Raw genomic sequence first — 7,960 nt, 5'->3', positions numbered from 1 at the left:
TTCAACTGACACTAAATGATTTCTGAGAGACACACTCAACTAAACAATACTCCATTGTGACTATGTACTTGAAAAAAGTATTTGGTGTATGAAAACCCATCAATGTTTAAATAGTTTTTTCCTAGAAGATTCTGCCTTAACACTTATTTTACCATTTCAAACAAGCTCCACAAATTGTTATGCAATGTTTTTGTAATTGACTGACAGTTGTAGTTTAATCACATAATATAGAAATACATCAATTTGCTATTTTATCTCATAGACCATCTATGGTAGTATCGTACTTGCATATTTCTGCATATACATTTTTTATTTGTTTCAATCATTGTCAATCCTATATATAAGCAATGATTTTCTTTTGCCTTTAAAATGGCTTTGCCAAATATTTTGGTTCAAAGTGTAGTATTAAGTGGATTTTAACAAGTTTACAATTCAACTGAAATATACAGTATCATTATAAACTTTTCTATAATTAATTATCATCCTACAACTACCCGCGACCTATTTTCTGTATAGATTATGAAATTTAGAGTTTGTTTGCGATAAATCGTGTGGTTAAACTGCAATAAACCATGGAATTATTCTGCAATCAAAACCTATAAATGTTGCCAGGATTTTTCGTTCTTTTAGAGCGGCTTGCATCACCCATGCAACATAGTTGACGAAAGCATTTCACAATGCTAATATGTCCACACTAGTTTACAAAAGCAGCCGTTATAAACTGTTTGAAATAGACATGTTTTGGCACAACACTGTCAAAAACAGACATTTTACATTTGAAAAGTAAAATTTGTTTTGCTGTAATGTTCTGATTTTGCTAATTCTGTTTCCGACTAAGGTAGTGGGCCATGCTTGTTTTAACAGATTACGATCCTTAATAAACAACACCATTGAATAAGTATTAAAGAAATTTGTATAGATTCTATATTTAAAAAATAAGCATGTATGGAGTCACTTCAAAGAAATCAAAGTGAGATCTAAACATTCACTTGTAAAACGGACATGGGTTTAATTATAAGGAAGATTATGGGACGGAAGTGAAAACACATGAGTAATGTAGTTAAGACCAAGAGCGAGACAAGTGCAACAATCTGAGTCAAACTTTTATCCTAATCCGTTTATAACTGTAAATATAGTTTAAAGGTTGATTAATTGCTTTTCAAATTTAATGAAAAACAGTACAATGCATATTCTAGCAATGCATTCAAATTTCAAGATTTGTATATATTTATGATTTGTAAGGAATCCTATGCGGATGTGACATGGCACAATTGTTAGTGACAAAGGTTTTATAGGGATCTTTTCACGTTTTGATAGATTGACTAAAATTACAAACAAAATGTTTCAGATTCACAAATTGTCGTTGTAGTTATGATATTTGTGAGGAAACATTAACACTGAACATTTGTCATGCTCTAAAATATCCATTATATCATTATGCATCTTTTGACGATTTTAAAACCTGAAAGTATTGCTTTGCAACGCAAAACGAATAAATAATTTGGAGAGTTCTGTTGTTGTCTATATATTTTGCAACACTACAAGGATTGCTTATACAGCGTATAAAATACACAATTAATTGTATGAGCACGGATGGCCAAGTGGTCTAAGCATTAGACTTTTACTCCAGGGGTCAGTGGTTCGAACCTAGTTAAGGGTTATTTTTTTCCTTCTTTAATTTTATTCTTGTTTTTACTGGAGCTTTTTAGATCCAATGTTTACATTTATCAATATAATGTCAATGTAATGACAAACTGAAACATATAAAACTCTGTGAAAAGGTACCTTTAAACTTGGAAAAAATATATGGCTTACATTTCTCACAATAGAACTGAAATTCAATCTATAACGTATGTGTCTTACCAAACAGCAACCAACACATTGACACACCTTGTAATATTTGTCAAAGGTATTCACTTGTATTTCATTCATATAGTTAAATCAATTTGAACGTATTTAGCATTAATATGCTAAAACAGTTTTGATACGTGTTAGGACTTAGAATATCAGAGTAACTTGCGTCATCTTATGGGCGTTTCTTACTTCCAAGCTAGAATGTATTTACGGGTTCGGGAAGTCAGTTACAGTGTGAACTGTTTGTTACACACAGATCAAAGCAACTATGAACACAGAGAATAAGGTTATGTTGTATTCGCAAGCGTGACTTGCAGTAATCGTCTGTCGGCTGTATAGGCCTCATAAAATAATACTATTTTTTACGAATTATTATGACATCACCATCCTAACAAATATCCCTAGGGGAGTTCGTAACTATGTTTAATTATTTAATATTAGTCGATTGAATGTTTTAAGCTTTTTAGTGTTTTTGAAAGTTGTTGTAAGTTTGAATTTCTTTGAACGGGAATTTTTGTGAAATAGGTTTTTGCACTTCCGACATCGAGTTAAGTAGGAGTTATCGCCCATGCTAAATAGCCTTAAGACACAGTATGAAGTTATTTTGATAAGATATTATGTAAAATAACACAGTTATGATTAATTTTGACATTTTTTTTTATTTTACAGTTAAGTAATATAATTATTACTAATGTAAAGTGGAATGTGTGTATTCCTTTAATTTCATAATACAAAATATACTTAATGATAAAACAAACCAAGTTTTGATACCGTTAATTTGATGAGCACGATAATTGTATTAACTAATACACAACATTTACGATCATATTTGTATGATTGTACATGTAAATGTATCTTCACTACATGACTTTTACATAATTTATTAACTATTTAGAAGGGAATTTGTGTACCAACATAGATGCTTCCGTACTGTATAAGCTTACACACATATCGAAGACGTGTTTACTTAGAGATTTAAGTCGCTATATAATGAGTATATTGCGTTACATATTAAGGACGTATACTGCAGTTTTAATGAAAATGTTGCTATACCTAGAAATTGATAATTTTTTATATTTAGCTCGAACCATCTTTGTGGATAGAAAAATACAATAAAAATAATGGGACACCGGTGATATTCATTTTTTATTCGCACTTTAACAACACGCCTATTTCAGCACAAGAACAATTCACCAATAAGGATATAACATAGACATTTGAGTAAATTAATGAGAAAAGTGTTGAAAACAACCTCGTTTGCTCTCAAAATATATAAAACTGATTTGATTTAATTTGACTGCATTTTATTTTTAAACATGAATCGATTGATTCATGGTTTTATCATGTTTAAACAAAAACAAAAACAATTTCATATATGAATTGAAATAAAATGCATCAAAGTAATTTTTATTTTTACATGCCTTCCTGTTTCTAGTTTTTTTCCAAATTTACCTAAATGTTTAATGAGTGATAATTTAATACAAATATAAAAAGAAAACAATAGGTCATCGGCGTCGTTTGTTCACAAATGCAGTTTAACTGCATGTATTAAAATACAATTTAAAAGCACAGCGGAAACCATGTACATGGTGCAGGTCAAAACACATACAAGTACATGTATTCCTGTATGCCAATGAAAAAGTAGATTTAAATGAAAATACGAGTGTTTTGTAACAAGATCAGTACAAGTAGGTAAATACAGCACCAAACTTCAAAAAGATGTAAACAAAACATTTAAAGGGCATATCGACGGTATTAATTGTAATTCTTGACATGACCACTGGGGGCTGACGAGGTCAAAGCGTAGTCCGTTTCGCTACGACGGCGGGTATATGTTTTACTACGAAAACATTGTTTAAATACACATGACATCGAGAACGGATTAGTCGAAAATTGTGTTTAAAAAACAGGTAAGATTATGCTTTTCTAATAACAAAACTCTGAATTTAAGAACAATTACATTTCATAGGTCTGTTACATCAAATTATAATCCAAGATGTGTCTGGTTTATGCGGTTAAACATGAAATATACCGCTGATGTATCAAACCGAAGTCAAGTTTCACTTTAAAAAATGCAATTAGGGTTTACAACTGTGTTTAATTGACACAATTTTACAATTTCCATATTGATCTATAAATCGTTAAGCCACTGGTGTGTTTAGAAATGTGTAGGGTGACCCAGTTATCAGAAATAAAGGCTAAATATTATTATTAGGCATGATCATGTCTCTGACAGTATTCGTATATGCCTCGCTACGACAACGCTTTAGCGTGTATGGGTTTCTCACAGAAGACGTATTGGTTATCTCTCAAAGGCAAAATAAAGAAAAGTTTTTTCAATACAGAGTCATGGAGTGGCTGGATGTTTCCCTTGAGGAAGAGGTAGAAACAACGGCACAACATGAAGCGCACAGTAAATTTACATCGTGTTACAATGCGGTAAAGGCCCAGTCTCACTATGATGCCGGTGGAGTCCCAGTGCGTGATCAGGCATCTACCGGGATGAACCGGTGCTCCACTGGGATGAACCGTGAACGACCGGGGCTCCACCTGGAAAGTATTAAAATGTTTAATACCTCCAGGATGAACCGGCAGTCACCGGGTAGGACCAGCACCGGGAACAACCGGAACGGCACCTTAGCTCCACCGGGGCCAAACACACCCCGCAGAGCTCCGGCAACGCCCCGGTGGAGCCCCGGTGAATGCCGGCAGAGTCCCTTTATAGCTACGTTACATAAGTAAACCGGTGCTCTGACGGTGCCGTCCCGGTTGTTTCCGGTGCCGGCCATTGCCGGTCTTTCCCGGTAACTCCTGGATCATCCCGGAGGTATTAAACATTCGAATACTTTCCCGATGGAGCCCCGGTTGTCCCCGGTTAAACCGGGGCGTTGCCGCAGCTCTGCCGGGGTCTGATGCCGGTATTGCCCCGGTGAGTGCCGGCGTAGTGACGGTATACCGGGGCTCTGCCGGGACTCTGCCGGCTTTCACCGGGTTCAGCCTTTTCGTTTGGATGTTCATGCGCAAAGTGAAGCACGGCATCTTTTGCACTGGAAAATGGCGGTCTGCAGTAACTGCAAACTGCATGTGATATGTCCTGAAATGGATACAGAAACTTCGTTGAGCAACCTATACATTATATTTGTACTTCGTTGCGCAACCAATACATACTCTGTGCGAAACCTATACATAAAGCGACTTGTAATTTCCTTCGAAACAAAGCATTTGAATATTTAAAATACATGTTCGTAACCTGTTTTGTACTTTAAAATGTGTAATTTACACTGAATCAAAGTAACATGTAGTTTTATTTAATTTAAGTTACCGCAATTGGCTATTTTAACAGAATACCCATCTTATGCATTGCTTCAAATCAAAATATTTCGATTTTAGCTCAAAATAATCTTAAAGGTTGCAACTACGGGCATTTGTTATTAGTTTGTTATTGAAAATAAGTACCTACCATTACTGGATGTTCCGTTCTCTAATCCAAAAACACCAGAAAAGATGAAACTCGCCTGATTAAGTAGTGTATTTACACAATGTTTTCGTAGTAAAGCATATACCCGACGTCGTAGCGAAACGGACTACGCATTGACCTCGTCAGCCCCCAGTGATGACTTGACCAAAGTTGTTATGTATGCAAATGTAAAATTAGATTTTAATTTAAGTGATTATTAAATTATGTGTAGCAAGATCAAACAAATATAAGTTTATACTGAACCAAACACAAAACAAGATAATTGAATACATTTAAAGGGGCATACCGCAATTATTGTTTGAAATTCTTGACATGACTTTACCAATTTATTGTTGTATGCAAATGTAGATTTGAATATCAAGAAAATACAAATTATACATGATGTGTATCGAGATCATTACATTAGGTTAATTAAGAATTCAAATAAAAACAATACGTATACAATACACTTAAAGGGGCATATCAACGATATTAATTGTGATTCTTGATATGACTTCACCAATTCACGGCATATCATTTGTATGAAATAATGTATATTAACGACATACCATATTATTGGAATTGCTAGGAAAACATATATATGAAAATCAATTTTATCTTCACAGTTCGTGTACGATTTAAATCTAATCCAACACAAATATTGCGTTTTAAGGAAAACGTTTGCATACTACAAACAAGTTTGCATGTGAATAGAGATACTACAGAAGGCGATTATGGCGTATATATAAAGCAATCATTCACTACCTACATGCACTTCGTTAACTATAATGAGTTTTTTTTTAATTATAATAATCTATTAGTTGTTGATACGTCCTTGTAATGTAATAATACTGAAATCGGTATTTTGCTTTTAAATCTACACTGACTCAGATATTTTAAATTATATAATACATTTATTACATATAGCATACTGTTCGATAGATCAATCTTTTGCTGATATTAAAATAAAATAAACATTGAGGGTGGTGAGTTTTCTTGTTTTATTGAGCTTTGAACTAAACGATTATTTCGACGTTTGTGTTCACCTCGCAAATATGCCTTAAAGAACAAAACTGAGCACACAAGTGAAAAATCTGTTTAAAAAAGAGTAACTCTCTGCGTCGATTTATAATTATGATTACAATTTTATTTAATATCATAAACCATTAAATGGATATCAACAAAGTTAATTGGAAAAATAAAAAAATATATAATTTCTTACTTTCAACTTTTTATACCTTCCCGCATATAGATTTCATTCCAATTTACCCGAATGGCTCGTGGGTTATCAAAAAGAAATAAGAAAACAGATAAACAAGCAAATTCGTTGAATAGATATCCCCCGCAACATTTTTTTTTGTGACAGACGGGCGGACGAACTGACGTACGTACTGACAAGGCCAATTATATATCCCTCCGCCTTTAGAGGGGGTTATTTACTAAGTCACCCGGGTCTTTTGTTCACATTTACAATTCAAAATACAACTCGCAGTCAAACAATAAATGCTAAGTTCCAACAAATCACGACTGAAAATGCACTAAATAAATAAAATATCCGATCCTGTGTGCTCAATATAATGTGGGTCATTGTTCTGTAAAAAGTTAGAAGAATAAATCTTATTGAGAATCCATTATATACTTCTATTTTAAAGGCTGTTGTTTTCCCATTCCAGAATACGCGCCTTATCAAACTCCCCTATGTCACGCGTGATCCCATGTCTTGTCTTAAGTATTTCAGTGTCACACAAAAAAATAAAGGATTTCACTCTATTTAGTAGAACGATTTAGAACGCTTTGCATTCGTGTAATATGACGTTATGTGTGTATTATAAATGGGTTGCAGGCGTGGTACCGGCGTACGTTCAACTACTTTGCTTAACGATCGACCAGCCTGTAAATGCTTTAGTGTACAGCAATTTGTTTTTTAATCAATTGCTTACAACAATAAACACAATGTTAGTTTTGTTCGAATCATATTGGTCAGAGAGAAATAAATTAAGCGAAAAAATGCAAGTATTTTATACACGTGCGACAAGATGCACCAACAACCGCAAATGTTTCAGAAGTATCAGAGCGTCGTTGATGAATAATTTTAATTCATCAGATATTATATGTAGTGACTGATTTGAGAAATAAAAGTTTTCCGCTTTATTTTTAAGCATAATAGCGGTTATCGTTAATCGATAACCGATCGTTATTGGAGTGCGGTCTGTCCTGTTCTGTTCTGCTCTGTAAAATAGTAAGGATAATTTGATCGGGATGACGTTAGGTTTGCATCGCCTGATGTAAGATATTAGGGATAATTTGATCGGGATGACGTTATGTTTACACCGCCTAGTACTTCCTCTTTACGGAACAGGCGAAAATTGAAAGGTTCGAAAAAATGTTCCTGAAACATTTTGGCAAAAATAATTTAAGTAGTACAGCATCATTGTTTAATAAGTTCAGAGTTTAAGCATTATGACTTAAGGGGTGCTGTAGGTGATGTTTAATTAGATGACATTTATTTGCGCTCGATTGTTATCGATTAAAAAGGTTGTTATTGGTGGTCGTCCTCATCATCATCACAAACTCGTATTATGTTATTGGTATGAGTGTTATGCGATAAAATGATTATGCACCAGTAAGTTGCAGTGTTAAATGTAATTT

Source organism: Dreissena polymorpha, chromosome 2, assembly GCF_020536995.1.
Source record: "Dreissena polymorpha isolate Duluth1 chromosome 2, UMN_Dpol_1.0, whole genome shotgun sequence".
NCBI classification, from domain to species: domain Eukaryota; kingdom Metazoa; phylum Mollusca; class Bivalvia; order Myida; family Dreissenidae; genus Dreissena; species Dreissena polymorpha.
The sequence above is the reverse complement of the archived record's forward strand: the minus strand, read 5'-3'. Positions refer to the sequence as shown.